Raw genomic sequence first — 10,819 nt, 5'->3', positions numbered from 1 at the left:
AAAAAGCCCCACATTAGTGTTCACATATGCGAGGTCTGCTGTTTCTCCCTTTTTTGGAGGCACATGCAAAATTGATTTCATGTGCAGTAATAAGTAAAATGCTATGTATGAAATTTTCCCAGAATTATATGCTAAAGTTGTGATGTCTGGCATAAAGGTCCTGCTTTTCCATGCTTATTTTATTTTATTTGTTTGGGGGGGCATGCTGCACAGCTTATGGGATCTTAGTTCCCCAAACAGGGACTGAACCTGAGCCCTGGCAGTGAAAGTGCCAAGTCCTAACCACTGGACCGCCAGGGAATTTGCAGACTTTCTGGTCATTTGTGACAATGTTGTGAAATTCTGTGGCTTTAAACATGGCCTTAATCTGAATAAATTCATCACAGTATTACAAAGCCAAATTTAGGTTACTTTGTTTTTCAGAATAGTGTAAAAATATAATTCCTGTGCCGTCGGCTTCAACCATGCTTAAGAAATGCTTTGTCTTTGTTTCTGATGAGTACTGTTGGTTCTTCTAGTTTTCAACCCATCTCTGTCAAATAATTGTTCTGTAAATAAATATATGAGCTTGGGAAGTTCCTTATTTAAGGAACCCTTCAGCAAGCCTTGCTAACTTGGTTAGCAGATTCAAGTATGAAAGATTATTCATCTCTCAAGAGAGGCTGGTCCAGAACCTACGATCCACATGACATTTTAGTCAGTTGCTATTGGGTGGGTAGTGCCTTGGCTAGCCTCCTCAAAGTACAAACCATGATGCTCCCCTCAAGTTCTCAGGTTTTATAAAGTCAGTGGAACTTTACAGCAACTAGTAAAAGAGATGGTTCAATTAAAAAGAAGCCCTTCAGTATGACTTGGTGTCCCTGATAGCTGTCCTTGGTATGCAGATTGTGCACAGATGTTGATGTGCACATGTGACCTGAAACCCTGCGGGCCACACGTGCGCATACTCTCCTGAGGTTGCTCTCCTCAGACCTAGACCGATGAGTTTTAGAGTCTGAGGTCTTCAGTAATACTTTAGGAACCACCAAGAACCTAGTCTGTACTTTGTTTCCTTTGTAGACAGTGGGTGTGGCCTGTGGTTTGTTGGCTCCTCTGTCTCCATAAACCACCATCACCCCTGATCTCTCATTCATGTATACTTTTTGAGCTCTCAGTAGGTACAGAGCTTTAGTCCAAGCCTAAGCATTGCTTACAGCTTGTGGTTTTCACAGACATTCCCCCCGTAAGAGAATTCATCAGAAGTGACTCCTAGAAGAGCCTTTCACCCTCACCCAATTGGGAGTGTTTTCAAAGGTCACCAAGCCTGTTGCATTTGGTAGATAGGGTGACCAGTCTGATCTGGTGAGTGAGCTACTTCTTTACATCTTGCTGTCAGACTGGAGTGCACATGTTTAGAATCCCGCCTTACACATAAAACATCAATCCGAATTTGATCTTTTAGCAAAGCCGGCACAAAAACCGTTGAGACATCCTATTCTGTAAGCTGCATGAAGTCCCAGTTCTCTCCTTTTAGATCTTCTGACCACACCCTGTATAAAAGGTTTAAACACTTGAGGTAGAAGCAACAATATTCTTAAGGTAAGATTTTGTAATACTCCTAAATCAGCAAGTGCGCCAGGCCAACTAGGAAGCAGGCCTCAGCCACGGTCTCTACCGGCTGAAGATTTCATGGATTCTTACATCCTGCATAAGCTACTCTGCCCAGTCTGGAATGCCTTTAATTTTGTCTGTGAGAGCCTCTCGTGATGACAAGACACTAGTTTCACCAATAAAAAACCCATTTTTGGATACGCAGCATCCTAATTAAAATCTGCTGCGTTGCAAAAGAGCTTGTCACTGGAGTGCAAGCAGATTGGATGACAGCCACCTTGTTCACTGACCAGTATGATTTAAAGCTTACCTTGAAAAATATCCCACTGACTATACAGCAGTATTTTTAAGTGAATTACATTGTCACAGGCGCCCAGACTAATTTACACTGACTCCTTACATGGATTATCTTTTATAACATCATCACTTAGCCACCCAGTTTATCTGTGTGATCTGATTTGAATATATTTTGGGGTACATATATAAACAAACTTTGTGTTACACACATCACTTTCCATTTCATTCATGTGGAGCGTCAGTGGCTGTGTTGATTACATCTTTAAGTAATGCTCAATAGACACTGTGGTACCAGTGTCTTAGCTGTTCTACAGGGAATTTTCTGTAGTTTTAAATGCCCCATGAATATCTTCTTCCTCTTGTCCCTCTCTGCTTCCTCCATTTCCTCTGTCTTCCATCTGTGTGTGTGTTTCGTTAGTGCTCCTAGTGACATGTAGAAGTTTTAGCTCCGTTTGCCTACAGAATTTTCAGGACCCACCCAGGTTACCCTAAGACCCATTGCTGATGGCACTTGGGATGAACACGAAGGCTACTGAGCCGGAGAGGTGAAGGTGTGGCCCCTGCTCAGTCCAGACAAGGACTTTGGAATACTTACCCTACTCACAGCCTCACAGGACAAGCAAGACTACAGAGAGGGAATTGGGAAGGAGCCCCCAGAACTTCGTCAGCACAACATGAGTCCTACCCACCCAGGACCTGAGAAGGGACAAAGCTTGATCCTCATCAATTTTTTTTTTCCCTCTTCAGAGTCCCTGTTAGCTTTTTGCTTGTTGCTGGTTTTTCCCTTTTTGAACAGCCAAATGCCTCCAATGAACAAAAGTGGGTTAAAAGTGATTGGTGAAAATCATAAAATTTTTGGCATCTCCCTGAACAAGAGCCTTTCATGTTAGCCTAGGGCTCTAAGGGTTGAGACTAATGAGCCTGGGGTGGTCTCTGGGAGGGAAGATGGAGTGTATCTTTTAAAACCAATTTTAGTATATTTCAACAAGTCTTTCAATTCTTTGTAGTGTTTTTTTCCCCCAAGTTCTCACCATTCTTTGGTTACAGAGCACCAAACAGGTCCATCTGATTAAACCAAAACCCACCATGTAGACTTTCAGGTGCTTGTCCAGTGGCCCTGGTGCCAGACATTTTTATCACACTGCCCTATTTCAAATTGCCTTCCAGGCAGCCAAGGATTGGCTAAGATTTCTTAAAGAATGCAACAAAGATTGCTTTTCACAATTTATTATGCTGCTATAAGTTAGATATTGTTATGGGGCATTTCACCTAGAATTTAGGGCAGTATTTGATGAAGAATTTGGAAAATGCTCAGCTTTTACATGTTTATAAATTCTGTAACTGCCATAACAGATGGTAGTCAGGAGAAAGAATGGAATAAGATTGGTGAGGAGAAGTGTTGGAAAGATTACAATGAATGGTAAGAATGGATATGAATGTTGAGCATTAGAAATTAGGGTTCAGCTTATCACCTGAAGGTTCCCTCTGCCACCTTAAAAGTATCCAGATATGCCTAGACTAGTAGACAAGTCCTCAGGTCCCGGGCAATCGTTGGCCAAGAGTCTGAAATTTGCAGGATTCCCTGGATTACTGATTCGCTCACCCCAAGGGAGGGGGAGGGAAGATGATGTTGTTCCTTGATCAAAGGTTAGAATTTGAAATTCACAGCACAGATTAAAAGACGGCGTGCTTTCGAATCAAGAGCGGCGGATGCGGTTTGAAATCAAGTTGAGTTAAAGGTGAAATTTTGGGAAAACCTGGAGAATGGATCTCTGGGATTAAAGTTCAGGGTTGGAAAGGTTCGACCGCCGTCTGAATGCAGGGGTTCCCCGGAAACACTCCTGACAGGTGAACATCCACCCAGAACAGGAAGAAGATGAAGTGCAGGGGGTACAAGCACAGACGTGGGTTTCAGTCCGGGATCTACCACTTACTAGATGTGTGATCTTGGTTGAGATAATTAACCTTAATTAAACAGTTTGCATATTTCCTCACTATTAAGTGAAACTAATAATAGTATTAAATAAAGTGCTCCATCAGTGCCTGGTACAAGGTAACCATTCAATAAATGGTAGGTGGTAGATCAGACAGCAGAGAACAGCACGAGATTCGCCTGGGAGCAAACTCCAGAGGCTTCTACAAAGACAGTACATTGATTCAATTAGCCTGCCCTCCTTCCAACACTTCTAAGAGATTCTGGCAACCATCTCCATGAGGCTCAGTGACCTAGTGAAAATCACAAAAACTCAAGATTCTTTATCTGAAAAGATCAGGGGGAGGGACGTATCACCCCAGGTCAGGTGACTGCAGGTCTAAAGACTAGAGGTGAACCGAGGTCTTACTGAGGACCCTGCCACCTTTCCATTTCCTCAATTTGTTGAGCCCTCCTACGTGCCAGGCACTGTTCAGGCACTCGGGTTCCACAGGGAGCAAAGTAGCACTGTCCCCAGCACAGTGAATAACAGTCTGCTTTCTTTTCAGTTGCTTAGGGCAAAATCTGTTGGGATCATTTCTACTCTTTTCCTCTCACTTCACATCCATTTAATCAGCAAACTCCGTTGGCTTTAATTTCACAACTTGTCCAGGAACGGACCCTTCCTCACCATCTCCATGGCTGCCCGGGCCCAGATCACCACCATCTCCCGCCAGGACCATCGCCGTGGTCTCCTGACCAGCATCCCTGTCTCCTCGGGATCTGTCCTCAATGCAGCAGCTGGGCCATCTTGTTAGAACCCAAGGAAGATGCGATCACCACATGCCTCAGGTCCTTCCAGTGACTCTCTTCTCTCTCAGGGTGAAGGCCAGAGTTCTCATCTTGGCCCCAGGGCCCTGCAGGATGCAATTCTTGTTACTTCTCTGTGCTCACCCCCTGCTACTCTCTTTATTCCCCCACCCCAGCCTCGCTGGTCGCCTCACTGTCCTCGGGCTCACCGCAGCTTTGGGACTGTTGCCTTCGTGCTTCCCTTTTCTTGGAAGGTCCACATTCCCTCACCTCCTCCTCCTTGTTAGTGAGGCCTTCCCTGACCTTTCAGTTAAAAACCGCGATCCCACCCACCCAGACTTCCCCAGTCCCCTTCCCTGTTTCAGTGTTTCCCCAGCACTCCTATCACCATCTGACTCCCCCTCACACACACACACATACACACACATATATTCATATAAACACATATACATAAACATATACACATGCAAACATACACACATACACACATTCATACACACAGACGCATATTCATATAAACACATACATATGCATAAACACACACACATACACATATTCATATAAACACATACATATACATAAACACACACACATACACACACATATTCATATAAACACACACATACACACACATATTCATATAAACACATACACATAAACACACACATTCATACACACATACATACACGTACATAAACACATACACACATATACATACACATGCATACACACATACATATACACATACACACATACACATATGCACATACATAAACATACACACACATAAATTCCAACTTTCTATTATTCACCACTATTTTCCTATGTCTACAACAATGTTTCTGGCACATAGTAGGTGCTCCATAAATATCTATGGATGAAAGGATGACTATTGTGGGCCAGGTTCTGTTAAGAGTGGTTTTTTGTTTTTTTTTTTAAATACATTTATTTATTTATTTATTTATATTTCTGTTTGGCTACGTTGGGTCTTCTTCGTTGCTGCACACGGGCTTCCTCTAGTTGTGGCAAGTGGGGGCTACTCTTCCTTGCGGTGTGTGGGTTTCTCATTGCAGTGGCTTTTCTTGTTGCAGAGCACGGGCTCTAGGCACACGGGCTTCAGTAGTTGTGGCTCATGGGCTCTAGAGCGCAGGCTCCGTAGTTGTGGCGCACAGGCTTAGTTGCTCCGTGGCATGTGGGATCTTCCCAGACCAGGGCTCGAACCCGTGTGCCCTGCATTGGCAGGTGGATTCTTAACCACTGCGCCACCAGGGAAGTCCCAAGAGTGGCTTTTATGATTTTAAAAGTACACACCAATATAAAATACTCAGCTGCTGTGGGAAAGAGCTTGGCAGTTCCCAAAAGAATTAAGCATAGAGTTACCATATGACCCAACAATTCCACTCCTAGGTATATACCCAAGAGAATTAAAAACATTTGTTCATATATACACTACCAAATGTAAAATAGATAGCTAGTGGGAAGCAGCAGCATAGCACAGGGAGATCAGCTCGGTGCTTTGTGACCACCTAGAGGGGTGGGATGGGGAGGGTGGGTGGGAGGTGCAGGAGGGAGGAGATATGGGGATGTATGTGTGTGTATAGCTGATGCACTTTGTTTTAGAGCAGAGACTAGCACACCATTGTAAAGCAATTATACTCCAATAAAGATGTTAAAAAATAAAAATTAAAAGTAAGACTCAAAAATAAATAAATAAATACAGCTGTAATTAACATATTTTTTGAAAAAAGATGTGACACATATATACAATGGAATATTACTCAGCCATAAAAAGAAACGAAATTGAGTTATTTGCACACATTTTAAATCAACTATGCTCCAATAAAAATTTTTTTCAAAAACCTGATAAAAATAAAGCAGTAACATGTAGACAATAAAAAAATTGTGCCAATAAATTTCAAGTTTAAAAATCAATTTTTAAAATGAGTTGGCATTATAATTATTTCAATAAAAAATCTGATCTTGAGTGTAAAAAATGTAAATGTTAAAATGTTTTCTTAAAGCATATTTGCCATTTTCTAATAGACTATAACTTTACTTCTCTAAGCCTTATTATATTATCACATTAGTTCTATAAAAAATTTAAATGTTATAACCTTTCTTACTTAAAGCCAGAACCAAAAATAAAATTATTTTTAGAAAATCACAGAAAGTTTTATTGCCCAAAGATACTTTTGAGAAAGTTAAATGCAGTTCAAAGCAAGAATCTATAAATAAAATTACATCCTCTCTTGGCTAAAGTGGTCACAACTGTAGACATAATATAGTTTTAACTTTTTTCATTCAGTAGACATTATCCATTAATCCCAATGAAATATATTTTCCCTCTGGGTTTTAGTAGTTCCAAGCAGAATCTTTAAGAAAACAGTATTTAATCTGCTATTTTGTGGTCTTATACTGTTTCAGCAGAGTTGGGCTTGAGGTCAGTTGATATGGCAGTTATCAGAGGAACGAATTTTCTACTATCAGAAAAAAATATTTACCTATTCTTATCCAGATTGTATCATGATGTTCTCTTCAACCAATATCTATACTCTGGCTCCCAGTACATCCTATAGAACCATAGCCAAATCTGGGCTTCTGAACTCTTAACATTTTTAAGAACTAATTATGAGTAAGGGAAAAAATAAACTACATATCTGTGTATTAAAAAAAAAATTTGTTCACACAAAAATTTATACATGAGGGCTTCCCTGGTGGCACAGTGGTTAAGAATCTGCCTGCCAATGCAGGGGACATGGGTTCGAGCCCTGGTCTGGGAAGATCCCACATGCCGCGGAGCAACTAAGCCCGTGAGCCGCAACTACTGAGCCTGTGCTCTAGAGCCCGCGAGCCACAACTACTGAGCCCACGTGCCACAACTACTGAAGCCCGCACTCCTAGAGACCATGCTCTGCAACAAGAGAAGCCACTGCAATGAGAAGCCCGCGCACTGCAACGAAGAGTAGCCCCTGCTCGCCGCAGCTAGAGAAAGCCCGCACACAGCAACGAAGACCCAACACGGCCAAAAATAAATAAATTAATTAATTTTAAAAAAAATTTTTTAACAGAAAGAAAATCAAACAAAACTTTAATAAGATGTATACATGGAAGGGGCCCAGGAAAACTGAGTAACTCGCCAAAATGGCCCCGAAACCCCGCCTTAAATACCATCTTCTGCTAAAGACAAGAGAGGAGGTGGGGGTGTGATTCGTTCTTCTCTGACCTCCTCAAAATTTCTGCCTTAATCTTTATCACAACAAATTCAGAGTCAACTCAGAAAAGTCTCTCTGGGGACAGTTAGACAGTCATCCTTGGGAAAATTTGGGGTAGGACACTTAAAGCCACTTAATAACTTAGAAACACTGGCCTAGGAATACACATACATGTCTTTCTCCAAATTAGAAATTAAACTGTTAGCTTTCATGCTATATTTGAATATTGCCTCCAAAATTGCCCCTGTAGTTTCCAAAGGCTGGAGGTCATCACCCATTAGGAACATTGAGGTCATGGCATGTCACCTAGGCCTTCAGTTGCCACCCTGACCTTCCAGCTGCCTCTTCTGTCCTCGAGATGGACAAGCTTGGCTGATTCCTGTGAAGTAGAGGCAGCAGATCCTGAAAAGTTTCGCTTGTTCGTGGTCGAAGGGATCACTTCAGCAGTGATGGGAGGGATGGAGGTGGTGGCAGGGCTCTCATTCTTGATCTTCGAGGCTGGTGATCAGGCATCATGAACGGGCTCCATGTTGACAAAGAGGCAGGGAGGCCCGGGAAGTGCCAGATCGGGGAATGAAGCTCCGCGTCGGGTGAGGTTGGGATTTCACAGTTCCCTTCCTCCAAGTCTGACTCTCCTGCTCTGAGACCCGGACACTGATAGCTTCCTCCCAGACCAGCTGTGTCAATGAGCAGATGTCACGTCTGTGAAATCACCTGGCAGTGTCACACCAAGAAGACTCCAACGACGGGTCCAGGGAGGAGAGGTTGGGGGCCAATCCATACTTCCATGACCCCAGCCATGGAGAAGTCTGTCCTTCCAGCTTTAAGAGCAGGAGGGCATTGCCTGGTGAGAGACTTCTGAACAGACCATCTCAGAGTCAGGGATCTGGGCCCAAGCTGCCCATCATCTCAGCGACTTTTAACCTTTTATTCAACTGTGGTCGGAGTCAAGCCAGCAAGAACCAAGCTGAGCGTTTTTCAAGGAGCCTTGAAAAGGGGGTGGCCTTGTATTGACTATGGATTCTGAACATTTGCAGGTGACTTGGACCTCACGCGTTGCAGCAAAGGTGCCTCCCTTAGAGAGAAAGGAACTTAGCTTGCCGGCACCGTAGCTAATGTTTATTGGGCCCTTAGTTTGATCCAGGGATTTAGTTGTAGTATTTCATCCTTTCATTTAATTCACGATCATTACCCCATTTTAGAAAGGACCTAACCCAGACCCGGAAGTGTTAAGTAACCTGCCCGGGGTCACGCTGGCGGGCGGGGGTGTGCCTCCCAGCAGGGTGAGGTTGGAGGGTCTCCATGGCAGGGACAGAATCTGGAAAGCCTGCCGGCGTTCAAGAACAAACAAGGATGAAATTCAAGATGTGGCCACCTGGGGGCAGTGCATCAACACCAAATGGAAAGGCAACCCCCTGCCCAACCCTCTTGGAGGCCTCCAAGGGGTCCCTTTTAACACTTACAGGTTTCCGGAGCAGTAGTAGGAATTGGGTAAAAGTGTAGTGTTTCCTCCTCTGCAAGGGCTCACTCAACAATGGGCCAGGTAAGACTACAAAGCAATAGAGAACAGGTGGCAGCGCTTACCTACTTGAAGCCAGGGGCTTGCAATTATCACAGCAAGCAGCAAGGTTGAAGTGGCAGCGGACGATGGGTCAGAGCAGAAGGGAGTTATGGAGATGGTGATAGAAACATCTTGGCATAACCACAGGCAAAATAGTTGCTTAGCCAACAAGAGAGCTATTCAAATTGAACCATCAAAAGAAATCAATGATGGGACTTCTCTGGTGGTCCTGTGGTTGAGGCTCCGCGCTTCCACTGCTTCGATCCCTAGTCAGGGAACAAAGATTCCGCATGCGCTGTGGTGTGGCCAAAAAGTAAAAAAAAAAAAAAAGAAATCAAGGACGATGATGATGATGATGATGATGATGATGATGATGATGATGAAGCCACACCCCCTTGCCTATTTCTACACTGAGCCAGTTTTCCAGCCCAGAATCCATTGACTAAAGAAGAGGCTGGCAGGAATTCCCTGGTGGTCCAGTGGTTAGGACTCGGTGCTTTCACTGCCATGGCCCAGGTTCAATCCCTGGTGGGGGAACTAAGACCCTGAAAGCCGCTCAGCACGGCCAAAAAATAAAAGCAAAAAATAAATAAATAAATAAATAAGAGGCTGGAACTCCAGGAGGAAGGACCCGGTGACACATGGCAATTGAACATGGTAATGATTCCTTCTGGCCTTCTCCCAAATGGGACCTAAGGCTATTAACTTGGGTAATTGAGCCTCAGGAAATATGTAAACATTTGGAGGTTATTTGCCCACAGACTCCCAGCTGACTTTGATAACCTGAGACCCAAAGAGTAATCATGGCCCCTTGTTAGGACAGGAGCATGTAGGGCAAGGGAGTAAATGGCATTAAATGGAGTTCTACCCAATGTCCAGTTTGCAGTAGGTCCACTGAGGTTTGTACTACCCTGTGGTCATTTCCCTTGTCCCTGGTGTGTGTTAGAAATAGACATACTTGATACTTGGCTTAATCCCTAGAGTTCTTTTAATTATAGTGATTTGAATGGGTATATAATGGTATCTCAATGTGGTTTTCTTTTCTCTTTTGGGGTTTTTTTGTTATTGTTGTTGTTTTGTTTTGTTTTTTTGGGTTTTTTTGGCTGCATCAGGGCTTAGTTGCAGCACGCAGGACCTTCATTGTGGCACACGGGGCTCTTCGTTGCGGGACGCGGGCTTCTCTCTAGTTGAGGCACACAAGCTCAGTAGTTGTGGTGCACGGGGTTAGTTGCCCCGAGGCATGTGGGATCTTAGTTCCCTGACCAGGGATCGAACCCGTGTCCCCTGCATTGCAAGGCAGATTCTTTACCACTGGACCACCAGGGAAGTCCCTCAATGTGGTTTTAATTTACTCTTCTAAACGGACTAATGATATTCAGCATCTTTCATTTGCGTATTAGACATTCATATATCTTCTTGGGTGAAATGTCTGTTTTG

This window comes from Balaenoptera musculus, chromosome 13, assembly GCF_009873245.2.
Source record: "Balaenoptera musculus isolate JJ_BM4_2016_0621 chromosome 13, mBalMus1.pri.v3, whole genome shotgun sequence".
Classification (NCBI taxonomy): domain Eukaryota; kingdom Metazoa; phylum Chordata; class Mammalia; order Artiodactyla; family Balaenopteridae; genus Balaenoptera; species Balaenoptera musculus.
Note: the sequence above shows the minus strand (reverse complement) of the source record.